This window comes from Phoca vitulina, unplaced genomic scaffold, assembly GCF_004348235.1.
Source record: "Phoca vitulina isolate PV1807 unplaced genomic scaffold, GSC_HSeal_1.0 scaffold73, whole genome shotgun sequence".
Classification (NCBI taxonomy): Eukaryota; Metazoa; Chordata; class Mammalia; order Carnivora; family Phocidae; genus Phoca; species Phoca vitulina.
The window spans coordinates 3747989-3766786 of NW_022589776.1; the positions used below are offsets into that span (position 1 = coordinate 3747989).

An 18798-nucleotide genomic window follows, 5' to 3' on the forward strand; every position below is an offset into this window, starting at 1 on the left:
AACAGTAGAAAGACTAGGGGAAAAGTATCTCTCACTCCCACTTCTGAAGCAACTACCGTGATCAGAAGTGAAATCTTTCCAGATAAACTTAGCATTGTTACTGTGAACTTCAACTGTATGGCAGATCAAGCACATCTTCAGGGCTTTCTCAGGATGTAAAAGAATCGTAAGTTTTCTATCTGGTGATTCTACTCTCTCCCTACCTTGCTTGAGTTTCAGGTAACAAACAACCCTACTTCCAACTTGGGATCTCATCCTTGTTAAAGTGACAAGCCATATTTTATATTCAATTCTAAGCCCTTTGATCACCTAAGAGAAGTCTCTAGGTTTCTCTTACAGAAAAAGCAACTCCACAGAGGGTCACTTCTATATTTCTGGACATATTATTAACTGACCCTCAGGATGAAATGGACTTGACTATATAAGACAATCTGTATTCTTAAAATCAAATTAACAAAACATGTGGACAAAAATATGCTATATAGATAGCCAGAGTGGCAAAGTGGAATAAACAGTCATTGGAGTCACAAACATTTAAGCTCAATGGTTTAACACTTCCAAACTATGTTATCATGGACAAGTTACATAACCTCTCTAAATCTCACTCTTCTCAACTGTAAAATAAAACTGAGCTAACAGAGCTAATGAAGGGAAGGGAAGGGAAGGGAACTAACAGAGTTGTTATTAAACAAGACACATATATAAATATCTGGCATAGAATATGCATCTTAGAAGTGAGCGTTTTTAGGGGAAAGTTGTTTTAGTTTTTGAGAGAGAGAGAGTGGGGGTGAGCAGAGGGAGAGGGAGAGAGAAAGAATCTTAAGCACGCTCCACACCCAGCATGGAGCCTGACACGGGTCTCAATCTCACAACCCTGAGATCATGATCTGAGCCAAAATCAAAAGTCAGACGCTTAGCCGACTGAGCCACGCAGGCATCCCAAAGGAAAGTTGCTTCTAGTTCTAGGTAAGAATTTAAGAAAAAGAAGGTAGCCAAACTGTCAAAAATCATGAGAAGATGAAAGGATTATTTAGTAATAATGGGTTTTTTGATTTGGCATTAGATGACCTGGTGACCTCAAAAGCAACTCTACCTGAAGTTCAAGTCGGTAGCACTACGGGCCTTTGCACAAGTTCCCAGAGCTAACTCAGTGTTTAGGAGCTGACTCTTAATCTCAGGAAACAAACTGAGGATTGCTGGAATGGAGGGGGGTGGGAGGGATGGGACGGCTGGGTGATGGACACTGGGAGGGTATGTGCTATGGTGAGCACTGTGAATTGTTTAAGACTGATGAATCACAGACCTGTACCCCTGAAACAAATAATACATTATATGTTAATTAAAAAAAAAAAAACCCAACAAACTTGGTTTTTACAGAAGCTTCTGATAAAAGCTTTCCCTAATCTCCACGGTGATAAGGTAACTCTCTCCAAATTGCTTCCACAGAAAGAATAATGTCCATTATCACAGCACTTTCATATCATGACAGTGGCTTCTATATAAAGTTTATTAATTCCATGCCATTTTATTCATCTATCATTATCCATCCTTTTATCATTAGAGTACATATTATATCCCAGGTATTGTGCTATATACTGGAGTTCTGAAGATGAGTAAGATACGATGTCTGATCTTGAGATTATAGAGTAGGAGGGGAAATGGACTTTGAAATAGAAAACTACTATGTTATTATAAGAAATACAGAGTTCACAGGGGCAACTGAGGAAGCAAGAAGGAAGTGATCCTCTATCTGGGAGAGATAAGAAAGGGTTCATACATAAGACCACAAATGAAACATGAAAAAGTAACAGTTGAAATTTCTCAAGAGAAAAGATAGAGGATATATATATTTTTTTTAAGATTTTATTTATTTGCGAGAGAGCAAGAGCGAGAGAGCACAAGAGCCAGTATCTTCATAAAGTCTTCCATAATTCTCCCAATTAGAAGTAATCTCTCCCCATCTAGGGTCAATACTTTCAGGGGTAATTCTCTTATAAGGATTTCTTTCATTCAGGCTTATACCATAGTTGTTTACAAATATTTATATTGGGTTGTAAACCATCTAAATATATCTCATATATTTAGAAATGTATTTTATGGGGTACCTGGGTGGCTCAGTTGGTTAAGTATCTGCCTTCGGCTCAGCTCATGATCTCAGGGTCCTGGGATCGAGTCCCACATTGGGCTCCCTGCTCAGTGGGGAGTCTGCTTCTGCGTCTACCTCTCCCTCTGCTCCTCCCCCTGCTTGTGCTCTCTGTCAAATAAAATCTTTTAAAAAAAGGAATGTATTTTATATAATGCAAAATTAATATCTAATGAATTAAAAACAAGTGCAAGTTGTCCAGTTATATGGATTAGTGTAGAACGTGTTGAAGATGATGACAGCAACATTTATTATTTATTGATTGGTCATTAACCTTGAGTTACTCACCTATCTCCATACTTTCCATATATTTTCTAATTTTGTTCCACAATATTATGTGGAAGATACTATCATTCTGATTTCATAGAAGAGAAAACAAAGGCACACAAAGGTTATTAACTTGCCCAAAGCCTCAGATCTAGTATTGAGTGGCAATAGGAATACAAATCCGACAACCTGACTCTAGTAGTCTTAATCATAACACTACCCTAAGACAGAAGTTATAAATGACACATCCCTCCCACGCCTCTTACATGTTTAAAAGCACAACCTTGCCAAATAAGGATCTCAAAAAATTCCGAAACATTTTCACCCCCAAAGCAACTTCATGGTCAGTGTTATAAAACTAAGGAAGGCAAGTACTTTGAAAATTTTATTGGGAGAAAAACAAAGCTAAGACATATGACCTTTAAGACTGAGTCTTCCTTTCAAGTGTGAGAACACTATTAGTGACATGGCAAATGGAAAGTATACTGAAATACTATTCACATTTGCCTTCGAAACACTAGAGCTGCAGCTGAGATAGCCAGTAAAAATTAGTGTAAGAGTTCTGTCTTCAACAGTTTCTTCTGCAATCACTGAATTTTCTTAAGGTGTCCACTAAGTTAAAACTGTATATCCATTTAAATCCTTCAGACAAACACTCAATATGATGAAGCTGGTAAATCACTATGTACAACAATATCTGCAAATACAACCCCTAGAGGACACAGAACATGGAGGAAAATGGCTGAATTTAATATCTTCCTTAAATAAACATAAACAAAGAAGTATATAAAAATTTGAGGTTAACTAGGTTTCAAACAAGAACAACTCACAATCTACATTATATCTGTTAATTCCTTAATATTCTCTCCATGGAGCTTTTTGTCTCTTTTTTTATGATAGGTATCTTTCTTCTCATTGCCAGAAAAGAGTGCTAATTTGGAGTGATGACTGCAGCGTCACTTCAAATAAAAGACCATATATACTTTAGGCTCTTTTCATACCAAAATTATAAACATAAAATAGGGACTTTTGCCTCATTTTTTTTACTTTGGGATGGAAGGGTAGTGATATTTATATTCAAAATAATCTGGAAAATTAGAATGGCTTTTCCTTTCATATATGAGTTCATGAATTCTGTATACAGTCAAATCTGCTTTTGACTCAGGATCCTGTAGCCACAGAAAACTTTAAACTGAATTTGCCCTTTCAGTTTTTCTGTTCATGCATGATCTAGAGTTGCTTTATGAACATCCTCTTCCTATCGCTTGAGTTGAGATGCAAATACAGTATGCAGAGATTTGTAACAGTTCTTCTTCTATCAGTGCTCTGTTAAGTGATACTATTCAGTTATCCAGTTTCTTCATTCCTTTTTATTTTCTTCAAATCATCCCAAAACCTTCACAAACTTCCCCATGGTACCCTCTAATTTAAATACAAAAAAGAGAACATACTCAAAGTGATAACATTTTATTGCTTTGTCTTATTGTGCCGTAGTGGCTTTCCTGACACGCAGAATCATTCTTTTAATTAAAACTATTTTAGAGTAGATCTTCTCTTTTATCAAGTTCATATTGTTTTTACATCTCAGAGTTACAAGTCTTTTACTTTTGTCTGGATATGAGTCATCAGGAGAGCCCCTCACCTGGACCAGAGTGTGTCCATTTACCGTAACACAGCCAGAAGCCTATGCTGCACACGGGTAGCATGTGAGAGCCCACACAAAGATACTCAAACATGCGTTTCGAAATGATCTTCAAAAATTTTTAAATAAACACCATGTAAGCCTGACAGTGTTTTTGTCCCTGACCTTTCTTTTAGCATGTGGTTTTTCTGAATTGACTTCATAAAAATATATGGAAATATGTCTAAGAAAAAATGAGCACAAAACTACAATCTATCAATAACAGGTCCTGCTCTTTAAACTGAAATGTTACAGTCCCCCCCCACCCCGCCTTCTCTATTACAGAGGATCTAAGGCTAAATTATTTGTTTGAATTGAGTTTGTAAGACAGAAAATAAATGAAGTTTGTGATCTTAGAATAGAAGATTCCCATTTTACTACTGTCTCATTTTACTATCTTACAGAGATGGTAAAACAAAAAAACAAAAAACCAACCTTCTATCATTATCACATAACCAACTGTTGAGCTCTACAGGCCAGTTACTGTGCTAAGGACTTTATATGAATTACTTCACTTAGTCTCCACTTAGCAGTCTTAGTGAGGAAAATACTATTTTCATCCTCAATTTACAAAAAAGAAACAATGGTCTTAAAGAGACTAATAACTTGTCCAAAGCCATATACACAGCTATGGAATAGCAAAACTATGAATCAACATATGAAGACTGATACAATATACCAATTGCTGGCTTGGAGCATACTGATTTAATAAGCTTATCACACGCATGGCCCCAACCCATATTTACACAATCAGAATGCAAGGATAAAGGAGTCTTAGGTGAACATTTGATATCTGTGAGAGAGCCTCAGCTCTCATATATTATATATGGATGTTACATTTCAAATTTCATATACCTAGAGTCCTTTCTATGTATAGGATTTGGTCTTTTATGGATCTCCCTAGAAGTATGATTTTAAGTGGTATCACTGGAGAAAAGGGCTTGGCCACAGAACTAAGATGGAAGAGAGTGTTCTATAGTCAGGATATAAGGCTGTGCTAGTAGTCTACTTTTCCCTGACAATCCCAATTCAAGATCTGGGAGATCTGGAGTTTCTTTATCACAAGGAAATATTTTCAAGATCATCCAGTTAAATCCAAACCCTCTCTTTCCTCCCCACTGGTATCCTTGCTTAAGATAACAATGGACACCTATCTGAGCATAAACTATAAAGATTATTATGAGTAGAATGATATAGTCATAATCTACAATTAATAAAATGGGTAATTATTAATAAATTATATTATCTTCATTACATCATACTTCATTTTTTAAATTTTTTCAAATGCCTGTTCTTATAACTTATAATGCATTTTTTTTTATTGGTTCAAATGCCTGTTCTTATAACTAACTTGTCTAGTAAGAGGAAATGAATTAACCCTGCTAATCAAAAGGACTTCTAGATTTGGTGGCTTATATTTCATATTCAAAATTTTTAAGCTTTTTAAGTAAGCTTTTTCTGAATAGTGGAAACATCCCATATTGGAGATATTTTTATAATCACTCTAAGACAAAATGGACCAGATTTTTTTAATGGCAAACTGATGATGCTCTAGGTGCTGGATATTTCCTATACCTATGACTAGATTTAAGAAAGGATAGTACTAATCAGACAGAAGACATAAATGCATATGAAATTCAAATTTTATCTAAAGGTAAAAGAGGCTAATGTGATCATGACTATGAACACAAAATACCAGCCCACTAAATTTTACCACTGGATCTGTCTTTACATGAAAATTCACATTCATTAAAAATGATTTGGTTATAAACTGCTCCTCTCTTTGGCAAAATGACCTTATACATGTATACAGATTGATCTACAATTTCTTTGTAGGACTTCTAAGATGTTTTGCCATTATGAAAGGCTAACAATACATCAACAACTTAAGACTTCAAAGTAGTGCAAGAATCATGTCTAAGTGCCAATTTAGAAATGTAATGTGGGTAGACAGAAACATACACACATACACACACACACAGAGGAAGGAACTAGAAGGAGATCCACCTCCACCAAAAATCTACCTCCACCAGAATCACCAGATTGTCATCTTCCTCCCTGTCTCAAACTTATTTTTTTCTGTCAAGACCTTTTTATATTTAGTATCCAAAGGAACTGTGTTCACATTTAGAGCATACATAACACAAACTGTTCTCAGGAGTGGATACTAAAACTATCTAACAACAAGAAGAGGCACCAACCTATCAGAAAAAAACTACTTTAGCTATACCATTAAATATCTGATTGTCCCTAATTTTAGCATATCCTTGGCTATAACAGTAGTTATAATTCCATCTAGTCTTTAAGTCTAACAGGAAAGACACAAATATTTCATCTTATAATGGGATTTAAAATTCATATTGTGAGGATCAAACTCTGAGCTTCCACAAAACCTCAAATAGCAAAGAAGGATGTATAACTGATGGTACTGGTGCAAGGCACAAAATACTTAACTTGCCTTCACATTCAAATAAATCCGTCTCTAATTACTATGTCAGCTTTTATTTGTTATATATGAGGATCACTCGATTCCTATATTCATATATCTGATTTGAATAGAAACCAGCGGTCACCTACTGGATTTACTGGAGACTGGAGGAGAGAGTTTAAGGGGCATATATGATATGGCAGCAAAAGGGTAAGGGCACATAGATAGCTACATGGAAGATGAAATGGAAAAACATGGTAGCAAGCAGATTCAAAATGATGAACGCATTACAAAGGATTTAAGAACACAAGGTTAAGTACTACATTTCCTGGCCTTGGCTGAAAGATTCGAGAAAATTAAATAGAGTGGTGAGGACACCTCTCAAATATATTTGTAAACATACCTTGAGAAAGATTCAGTCATAAGACATTCTTTTCCCCTTTGAATTAGACCTCAATAATATCTATGTTCATCATTTTTAGTCAGAGGTCATTTTAATGAAGGATCTTGAATCTAGATTTTAATTTCTTGTGTAAAGAAGCAGAGCACAAATAATACAAGTGAGGGACGCCTGGGTGGCTCAGTCGATTAAGTGTCTGCCTTTGGCTCAGGTCATGATCCCAGGGTCCTGGGATCGAGACCCATTTGGGAATCCCTGCTCAGCAGGGAGTCTCTGTGTCCCTCTCCCTCTGCCCCTCCCCCTGCTTGTGCTCTGTCTCTCAAATAAATAAAATCTTTAAATACAAAATCTTAAAATGGTTCATCAAAATGAAGAGTAGACTAATGACTTCTAAAGAGCTTAGAAAAATAAGGCTACTTAATAATTGTCTGATACAGTAATTGCTCAGAGTAAGAAATATATGGGGATTTCAGAACTACAAGCAAGGACGGATCCCCATGCAGTAAGTTAAAAATAAGCCCAGCTGTGGTTGCTTCCAGCACACCTGGTGCTATGCATTAGCAATGCTATTGCAGCTGCCTCCCCTGCTACCCAGCCGTCCCCCGCTGACAGAACACACACACTGAAAAAACTGAGATTTCAAATTTAGTGCTAAGAAGTTAATACTTAGTAGCTAGCTTTTCCCTGGTAATGGTCATTCCTAAAATTTGTTACAGACTTAAAAGTTTACATAAATTGTATTTGGAAAAAATCACTTTCTTAATGACAAATCAATTCCTAATGAGAAAAACTTCATGGAAGCTACCTCTGATTAGCTTCTTCATATCTAAAATATTGATTGAACTCTACTGATAACCCTGATTAGTTAAGCCAATGGCCTCTCAGAAAAACAGTATTTCTATATTCAGTCCACTTCCTGGCTGTAGGTTCCTTAATCAAACAAACAATACCTATTTTTAAAGCCATAAAATATCTATAACCCAATTAAGATGGGTACAGAAGTAACCTCACTTTTTTGTCTATTAGAAATCTAGTACACTGGGGCACCTGGGTGGCTCAGTTGATTAAGCATCTGCCTTCGGCTCAGGTCATGATCCCAGGGTCCTGGGATCGAGTCCTGCATCGGGCTCCTTGCTCAGCGGGAGCCTGCTTCTCCCTCTCCCTCTGCCTGCCACTCCCACTGCTTGTGCTCTCTCTCTGTGTCAAATAAATAAAATCTTAAAAAAAAAAAAATCCAGTACACTTATTGGCCAAGATAGTAAACAAAATAGCACAGAAAGCAGTACTTGGAATGCTGGTTTTAAGGTTGTAAGGAGGGGAACGATCAGACTTAGCCGGCTGTCCTAAGCCAGACAGAGACCTCCATGTTTATGTAGGATCACTGCAATCTGCAGACAAAAGGCATTTTTCCATTTGTCCACATGGTTGGTTCCTGCAGGTTCCATTTTTGGTGTGCTTCATTTTTAAGAAGGCTTTAGTTATCCAACTTCCCAATTGCATCAGATTCTCATTTAAATACACTTTAATGCATTCAAATAAACTATAGGAAAAAACAGGATTCAGGCAGATAATAGAAAAAGAACCATTAAAAAAACATGCAGCATATAAAGTCAAAGTGATCTTTACTCTGGGAATTAAGGTCGCCAAGAACAAGTACAAGGGAAGAAGGACCGAGATACACACACAAAAAAATCACATACATTCACCACCTTTCCTTCCTTTCCGATGCTTTCCAAACTCTTCTCCCTTCTCATTACACAGCCCTAATCAAGTTAATTTTCCTTGCCACACAACAACTCAAATATTATCTCTAGACACCCACAACTTCCCTCACATATCAATACCTCTGGACCCTGAATGCTCTCCTGAATAAAGCTTGAAAACAATGTGCTTGCAATCAGATTATCTGACAGAAAACAGTTACTCCGTACTGCCAGTCAATACTGCGGAGAGCCTCTGACCATGGAACTGTGCATTTCTAAGGGCGCTATTTGCACATTTCCTCCAGAATACTCTGGCAAAACTCTTTGAAGAGTTCTGTACTACTTTAAGAATATCATGTAATACAGAAGAAATAGCAATACGTTTAAGACACGGGGACCTGTACTGCATTTTGATTCTGTTATAGTACTGGCTTCACCTTGGAAACTCAATTTCTTCAACTATAAAGCAGATAATTTTAGGTACTTCACAGAATTTTTATGAAGACTCAAAGGAAACATAGTAAAGTATCTAGCCAAAAAAGGAACTGGCATATTATAGGCACCAAACAAATAAGTGGCAATTATTCTTAACAAAATACTATATCCTACATTTCTTTCTTTTTTTTTTTTAGATTTATTTGTTTCAGAAAGAGACAGCAGTGAGGAGGGGCAGAGGGAAAGGGAGAAAGAAACATAAGCAAACTCCACACTGAGCTTGGAGCCTGATGCCAGGCTCAATCTCAGGACCCTGAGATCATGACCTGAGCCAAAATCAAGAATCAGACGCTTAACCTGCTGTACCACCCAGACGCCCGAACCTAAATTTCTTTACAATTAAAAGGCAGTTCGGGGGCACCTGGGTGGCACAGTTGGTAAGTGTCTGCCTTAAGCTCAGGTCCTGGGGTCGAGTCCCATGTCGGGCTCCTTCCTCAGCGGGAAGAGTCCCGCTTCTCCCTTTCCCTCTGCCCCAACCCCAGCTCGTACTCTCTCTCTCTAAAATAAACAAGTAAAATCTTAAAAAAAAAAAAAAAGGCAGTTGTCTATATGACTGTCCTAGTATATCACAGTCACCATATTCATGATCTTATAAAATTGATTAAAAACATAAAGTAGGCTCCCTAGGTTAAGTAGATTTAAATTTATTCTTAACTCGGGGGGCAGAGCAAGATGGCAGAGGAGTAGGAGACCTGGATTTCGTCTGGTCTCAGGAATTCAGCTGGATAGGGATCAAACCATTCTGAACACCTACAAACTCAAGAGGAGATTGAAGAAAAGAATAGCAACAACTCTCTGAACAGAAAAGCGACCACTTTCTGGAAGGTAGGACATGCGCAGAAGTGAATCCGAGGAGATATTCGGGAGGATAGACGGCAGGGGAGGGGGCCTCCGTCGGCCGCTTCTGGCAAGTGATAGAGCCGCGGAGCACAAAATCGGAACTTTTAGAAGTCGGCTCTGCTGAGGGACGTCGCTCCAGTGGCTAAGCGGGGGGTGGAACCCTCGTGGGACAGTGTGGTCTCGGGACCCTCGGGGTCACAGAAAGACTGGGGGTGCCTGAGTGCGGCAGAGCTCCCAGGTATCAGAGCGGGGAAGCCGGCTGCAGAGACGGAGCGGAGGCGCGGGCTCTCAGCTTGGGGTTGCCATAAACCGTGATTAGCGGCACAGTCGGGCCACTGCTTCTCCAGCAGGGACCCAACAAGCAGCAGATCTGGGGAGACTCCCCTTCTTCCCCTGGGAGGAGCGGCGCAGGAGCGCACCGCAGGGATCTGCTGGGTTTGGAGACTCCACACTGTGTCGGGTGCCAGAGATAGAAACGCTCGGTCACAGGCCGGGTGAGCATGGCATGCGGCCGGAGACCAGGGAGACGGGAGTGACTGACTGCTTTTCTCCGGGGGTGCACTGAGGAGTGGGGCCCCGAGTTCTCGGCTCCTCCAGGGCAGAGATTGGGAGGCCGCCATTTTCACTCTCGTCCTCCAAAGCTGTACAGAAAGCTTGGAACAAAAGCTCCTGAGAGCAAACCCGAGCAGATTACTTAGCCTGGAGCAGCAAGAGCGGGGCAATTCCGCCTCTGGCAAAGACATTTGGAAACCACGGCAACAGGCCCCTCCCCCAGAAGATCAGCAAGAACAGCCAGCCAAGACCAAGTTTACCGATCAATGAGAACAGCAGAACTCCAGCGCTAGGGGAATAATGCACATAGAATCCATGGCTTTTTTACCATGATTCTTTAGTCTTTCAAAGTTAATTTTTTTTTTTTGAATTTTTCTTTTTCCATTTTTCAACCAACATCTTATCAATCCCTTTTTTAAAAAACATTTTTATTCTTCATTTTTAGAGTCATATTCTATCCCTTCATAGTAGTTACCCTTATTTTTGGCATATATATATATAAGTTGTTCTCTCTTTAAAATTTTGAGATACAGTTTCCTCTTACAGATCAAAATATACCCTAAATCTCTAGTGCATGGTTTTGTTCTACTCTCCTGCCTGATCACATTCTCTCCCTTTTATTTTTATTTTTTTAAATCCTCTTCTTTCTTTTTTCAAACAACTTCTTATCAATTCCTTTTATAAAATTTTTTATAATTTTCATCTTTACAGTCATATTCCATCCCTTCATCCTATCAACCCTTACTTTTGTACATATATAAGTTTTTCTTTCTTTAAAATTTTGGGAGGCACTTTCTTCTAACAGACCAAAATACACCCAAAATCTAGTGTGTGGCACTGATCTATGCACCAGCATGATCATATTTGATCATATTCTGGTTTTTTTTGTTTTTGTTTGTTTTTATCTTTTTCTTTTTCTTTTTTCTTTCTTTCCCTTTCTTTCCCCCCGGCTTCAGGTCTTTTCTGATTTGTTTAGAGTATATTTTCTGGGGATGTTGTTACCCTGTTCGCATTTTGTTCTCTCATTAATCTATTCTCCTCTGGACAAAATGACAAGATGGAAAAAATCACCTCAACAAAAAGAACAAGAGGTAGTACCGACTGCCAGGGACCTACTCAATATGGACATTAGTACGATGTCGGATCTAGAGTTCAGAATCATCACTTTAAAGATACTAGGCTGGGCTTGAAAAAAGCATGGAAGTTATTAGAGAACCCTTTCTGGAGAAATAAAAGAACTAGAATCTAACCAAGTCGAAATCAAAAAGGCTATTGATGAGGTGCAATCAAAAACAGGGGCGCTAACTGCTAGGATAAATGAGGCAGAAGACAGAATCAGTGATATAGAAGACCAAATGATGGAAAATAACGAAGCTGAGAAAAAGAGAGATAAACAACTACTGGATCACGAGGGCAGAATTCGAGAGATAAGCGATACCATAAGACGAAACAACATTAGAATAATTGGGATCCCAGAAGAAGAAGAAAGAGAGGGGCAGAAGGTATACTGGAGCAAATTACAGCAGAGAACTTCCCTAATTTGGGGAAGGAAACAGGCATCAGAATCCAGGAAGCACAGAGAACCCCTCTCAAAATCAATAAAAATAGGTCAACACCCCAACATCTAATAGTAAAACTTACGAGTCTCAGAGACAAAGAGAAAATCGAGAAAGCAGCTCGGTAGAAGAGTTCTGTAACCTACAATGGTAGACACATTAGACTGGCAACAGACCTATCCACAGAGACCTGGCAGGCCAGAAAGGACTGGCATGATCTATTCAGAGCACTAAATGAGAAAAATATGCAGCCAAGAATACTATATCCAACTAGGCTGTCATTGAAAATACAAGGAGAGATCAAAAGCTTCCAGGACAAACAAAAACTAAAGGAATTTGCAAACACGAAACCAGCCCTACAAGAAATATTGAAAGGGGTCCTCTAAGCAAAGAGAGAGCCTAAAAGCATCATAGAGCAGAAAGGAACAGAGACACCATACAGTAACAGTCACCTTACAGGCAATACAATGGCACTAAATTCCTATCTTTCAATAGTTACCCTGAATGTAAATGGGCTAAATGCCCCAATCAAAAGACAGGCTATCAGATTGGATTAAAAAACAAGACCCATCGATATGCTGTCTGCAAGAGACTCATTTTAGACCCAAAGACACCCCCAGATTGAAAGTGAGGGGGTGGAAAACCATTTACCATGCTAATGGACACCAAAAGAAAGCTGGGGTGGCGATCCTTATATCAGAAAAATTCGATTTTAAACCAAAGACTGTAATAAGAGATTAGGAAAGACACTATATCCTTCTTAAAGGGTCTATCCAACAAGAAGATCTAACAATTGTAAATATCTATGCCCCTAACATGGGAGCAGCCAATTATATAAGGCAATTAATAACAAAAGCAAAGAAACACATTGACAACAATACAATAATAGTGGGGCACTTTAACACCCCCGTCCCTGAAATGGACAGATCATCTAAGCAAAAGATCAACAAGGAAATAAAGACTTTAAATGACACACTGGACCAAGTGGACTTCATAGACATATTCAGAACATTCCATCGCAAAGCAACAGAATACACATTCTTCTCTAGTGCCCATGGAACATTCTCCAGAAGAGATCACATCCTAGGTCACAAATCAGGTCTCAACCAGTACCAAAAGATTGGGATCATTCCCTGCATATTTTCAGACCACAGTGCTTTGAAACTAGAACTCAATCACAAGACGAAAGTTGGAAAGAACTCAAATACATGGAGGCTAAAGAGCATCCTAGTAAAGAATGAATGGGTCAACCAGGAAATTAAAGAAGAATTTAAAAAATTCATGGAAACCAATGAAAATGAAAACACAACTGTTCAAAATCTTTGGGATGCAGCAAAGGCAGTCCTAAGAAGAAAGTATATAGCAATACGAGCCTTTCTCAAGAAACAAGAAAGGTCTCAAGTACACAACCTAACCCTACACCTAAAGGAGCTGGAGAAAGAACAGCAAATAAAGCCTAAACCCAGCAGGAGAAGAGAAATAATAAAGTTCAGAGCAGAAATCCATGAAATAGAAACCAAAAGAACTGTAGAACAGATCAATGAAACTAGGAGCTGGTTCTTTGAAAGAATTAACAAGATTGATAAACCCCTGGCCAGACTTATCAAAAAGAAAAGAGAAATGACCCAAGTCAACAAAATCATGAATGAAAGAGGAGAGATCACAACCAACACCAAAGAAATACAAACAATTTTAAGAACATATTATGAGAAACTCTATGCCAGCAAATTAGATAACCTGGAAGAAATGGATGCATTCCTAGAGACGTATCAACTACCAAAACTGAACCAGGAAGAAATAGAAAACCTGAACAGACCTATAACCACTAAGGAAATTGAAGCAGTCATCAAAAATCTCCCAACAGGGCGCCTGGGTGGCTCAGTTGGTTAAGCGTCTGCCTTCGGCTCAGGTCATGGTCCCAGGGTCCTGGGATCGAGCCCTGCATCGGGCTCCCTGCTCAGCAGGAAGCCTGCTTCTCCCTCTCCCACTCCCCCTGCTTGTGTTCCCTCTCTCGCTGTGTCTCTGTCAAATAAATAAATAAAATCTTTAAAAAAAAAATCTCCCAACAAACAAAAGCCCAGGGCCAGATGGTTTCCCAGGGGAATTCTACCAAACATTTAAAGAAGAATTAATACCTATTCTTCTGAAACTGTTCGAAAAAATAGAAATGGAAGGAAAACTTCCAAACTCGTTTTATGAGGCCACCATTACCTTGATCCCAAAACCAGACAAAGACCCCATCAAAAAGGAGAATTACGGAGCAATATCCTTGATGAACATGAATGCAAAAATTCTCACCAAAATAGTAGCCAATAGGATCCAACAGTACATTAAAAGGATTATTCACCACGACCAAATGGGATTTATCCCTGGGCTGCAAGGTTGGTTCAACATCCGCAAATCAATCAACGTGATACATTAACAAAAGAAAGAACAAGAATCATATGATCCTCTCAATAGATGCAGAAAAAGCATTTGACAAACTACAGCATCCTTTCTTGATCAAAACTCTTCAGAGTATAGGGATAGAGGGTACATACCTCAATATCATAAAAGCCATCTATGAGAAACCCACAGCGAATATCATTCTCAAGGGGGAAAAACTGAGAGCTCTCCCCCTAAGGTCAGGAACATGGCAGAGATGTCCACTATTACCACTGCTATTCAACATAGTATTAGAAGTCCTAGCCACAGCAATCAGACAACAAAAAGAAATCAAAGGCATCCAAATCGGCAAAGAAGAAGTCAAACTCTCACTCTTTGCAGATGATATGATACTTTATGTGGAAAACCCAAAAGACGCCACCCCAAAACTGCTAGAACTCATACAGGAATTCAGTCAAGTGGCAGGATATAAAATCAGTGCACAGAAATCAGTGGCATTTCTATATACCAACAACAAGACAGAAGAAAGAGAAATTAAGGAGTTGATCCCATTTACAATTGCACCCAAAACCGTAAGATACCTAGGAATAAATCTAACCAAAGAGGCAAAGAATCTGTACTTAGAAAACTATAAAATACTCATGAAAGAAATTGAGGAAGTCACAAAGAAACGGAAAAACGTTCCATGCTCATGGATTGGAAGAACAAATATTGTGAAGATGTCAATGCTACCTAGAGCAATCTACACATTCAATGCAATCCCCATCAAAATACCATCCACTTTTTTCAAAGAAATGGAACAAATAATCCTAAAATTTGTATGGAACCAGAAAAGACCCCGAATAGCCAGAGGAATGTTGAAAAAGAAAAGCAAAGGTGGCGGCATCACAATTCCGGACTTCCAGCTCTATTACAAAGCTGTCATCATCAAGACAGTATGGTACTGGCACAAAAACAGACACATAGATCAATGGAACAGAATAGGGAGCCCAGAAATGGACCCTCAACTCTATGGTCAACTCATCTTCGACAAAGCAGGAAAGAATGTCCAATGGAAAAAAGACAGTCTCTTCAACAAATGGTGTTGGGAAAATTGGATAGCCACATGCAGAAGAATGAAACTGGACCATTTCCTTACACCACACACAAAAATAGACTCCAAATGGTTGAAAGACCTCAATGTGAGACAGGAGTCCATCAAAATCCTAAAGGAGAACAGAGGCAGCAACTTCTTCGACCTCAGCCGCAGCAACTTCTTCCTAGAAACATCGCCAAAGGCAAGGTAAGCAAGGGCAAAAATGAACTATTGGGACTTCATCAAGATAAAAAGCTTTTGCACAGCAAAGAAACAGTCAACAAAACCAAAAGACAACTGACAGAATGGGAGAAGATATTTGCAAATGACATATTAGATAAAGGGCTAGTATCCAAAATCTATAAAGAGCTTATCAAACTCAACACCCAAAGAACAAATGATCCAATCAAGAAATGGGCAGAAGACATGAACAGACATTTTTCCAAAGAAGACATCCAAATGGCCAACAGACACATGAAAAAGTGCTCAACATCACTCGGCATTAGGGAAATCCAAATCAAAACCTCAATGAGATACCACCTCACACCAGTTAGAATGGCTAAAATTAACAAGTCAGGAAATGAGAGATGTTGGTGGGGATGCGCAGAAAGAGGAACCCTCCTACACTGTTGGTGGGAATGCAAGCTGGTGCAACCACTCTGGAAAACAGTATGGAGGTTCCTCAAAAAGTTGAAAATAGAGCTACCATATGATCCAGCAATTGCACTACTGGGTATTTACCCCAAAGATACAAATGTAGGGATCTGAAGGGGTACGTGCACCCCGATGATTATAGCAGCAATGTGCACAATAGCCAAATTGTGGAAAGAGCCAAGATGTCCATCGACAGATGAATGGATAAAGAAGATGTGGTATATATACACAATGGAATATTATGTAGCCATCAAAAGGAATGAGATCTTGCCATTTGCAACGACGTGGATGGAACTGGAGGTTGTTACGCTGAGCGAAATGTCAATCAGAGAAAGACATGTATCATATGACCTCACTGATATGAGGAATTCTTAATCTCAGGAAACAAACTGAGGGTTGCTGGAGTGGGAGGTGGGGTGGGAGGGATGGGGTGGCTGGGTGATAGACACTGGGGAGGGTATGTGCTATGGTGAGCGCTGTGAATTGTGCAAGACTGTTGAATCTCAGATCTGTACCTCTGAAACAAATAATGCAATATATGTTAAGAAAAAAAAAAAGAAGATAGCAGGAGGGGAAGAATGAAGGGGGGGAAATCGGAGGGGGAGAAGAACCATGAGAGATGATGGACTCTGAAAAACAAACTGAGGGTTCTAGAGGGGAGGGGGGTGGGAGGATGGGTTAGCCTGGTGATGGGTATTAAAGAGGGCATGTTCTGCATGGAGCACTGGGTGTTATGCACAAACAATGAATCATGGAACACTACATCTAAAACTAATGATGTAATGTATGTGATTAACATAACAGTAAAAGAATTTTTTAAAAAATTTATTCTTAACTCTTTCCTAAAAAACTAAATAGATTTTATTATGGCAGCTAATGGTGTTGTTATTTTTTGCTCTCAAAGTAGAAGCAAGGAATATAACAGGGGCAACGCTAAATGAAGTACAATTAGAGAAGAATATACTTGAATGGCAGCTGGTAAAATGCATTGTATAGGTGCATCAGTAACTGTCAAAAACCAGAAACCAAGGACAGGGGAACAAAAAAGTAGGGACTGAGCTGGGAAAGGATGAGAGGATTTAAGTAAATGGGAAAGGGAGGACAGGCAATACAGAAATTTTTAAATTTAATGACTTGGAAGAAGGTACAGCCAAAAGAAAATAAGGATATTAGTATTTTAAAAGTTGAATAGAAAAATCAAAGGAATACCATTTCATAACAAATTTTTCGGTTGTACAGAATAAATTCCTGAGCTCAATGACTGATTTAAACTGACCTCACAGTAGGGCGTCTGGGTGGCTCAGTCAGTCAAGCTTCAGACTCTTGATTTTGGCCCAGGTCATGATATCAGGGTTGTGAGACTGAGCCCCATGTAGGGCTCTGCACTGAGCATGGAGTCTGTCTGAGATTCTCTCCTTCTCCCTCTCTGCCCCACCCCCTCACTCACATGCGCTCTCTCTCTCTCTCTCTCAAATAAATAAATAATAAAATCTTTAAAACAGATCTCACTTCTTTTTGTGGCCATTTAGAGTCTTTGAAAATTTAGTTAGATGAAATTTGTTAATTCAGCAAATACTATAAAGCAAATATAAGAAGAAAAAAAAAGCTCAACAACTGATACTTTATAGTACTTTATTACTTATGAATCCATGAGCAGTGTGTTAAGAACAAAGACTCTGGAGCTTCCAGGCTGGTGAAGTCATCCAGGTGATAGGAAGACGGCTTGCCCAGAACAGGCATGAGAGCTCTATGCTCCGCCGCTGCCGCCACCACCACACCACCAGCAGCGGCAGCCCCCGTCCCTGTGCATCTTTCCCAAACTGGCTTTCCCTGAGTTGTATTCCTTTATAATAAATTAGTAAAGGTTTCCTCAAATTTGGCTGATTAAACATCAGGACATGCTACCTTTTGGGAGACAGATCTTTGACTCCAGCTTTAAGATCCTGATTTACTACAAGCACTACAAGAACGTTCTAGCTTTTACTTGTTCTACTGAGGAGATCAGAAAGAATCACAGCCTATTATCCAATGTTGCCCTTAGAGTTGGTCTTTACAACATATTCCAAAGTGACCAACTTCCACGGGGACCTAGAGAGACTCCTAATGTGGCTCTTGGAAGGGTTTGAGGTAATAATACCTAATTACTCCTGTGAAATGAAGAACAGGTCTGTGGTGGCCACTGCTAGAAACACTTGTTTTCCCCCTTCCCTGATGGATACGTTATTGGATCGCTACAAATTTCCACAGGTGGGATTAAGACCGGATGTGTTGGGGATGGGATCATTGTTTCTCCCATGTAATTTTAGGCTATTTAATAAAAAGAAAGAAGAGAATTATGCATTCCATAAAGAAACACCACCACCACCACTGAGGTTCCTGGGTCTCACCTTCTTTGATACTATAACTTAGTAAGTCTGAGGTTTAGAAACTTGCATTTTTAATACAAATCCCAGGAAATTAATAATTCTAAAGTAGATAATCAGTAGGACCATACTTTGAAAAAACACTAGTATAGACAGTGCAAACCGTCTACAAATGTTGAATTCAGAGAAAGGAGAAGTCTGCATTTTTCTGCTATTGGGCAAGGGGTTGGTGAGAGGGAAGTGGAAAGATTTACTT

The 18798-nt window shown here is 39.0% G+C and overlaps 1 protein-coding gene and 1 non-coding gene across 5 annotated transcripts in view; both read right to left on the minus strand.

The window, feature by feature from the left end:
• The window catches only part of COP1 (COP1 E3 ubiquitin ligase), a 262526-nt gene that overhangs the window by 18968 nt on the left and 224760 nt on the right, over window positions 1-18798 (minus strand). The window lies entirely within an intron of this gene.
• On the minus strand, window positions 8225-8365 carry LOC116625155. Its single transcript, XR_004298014.1, has one exon.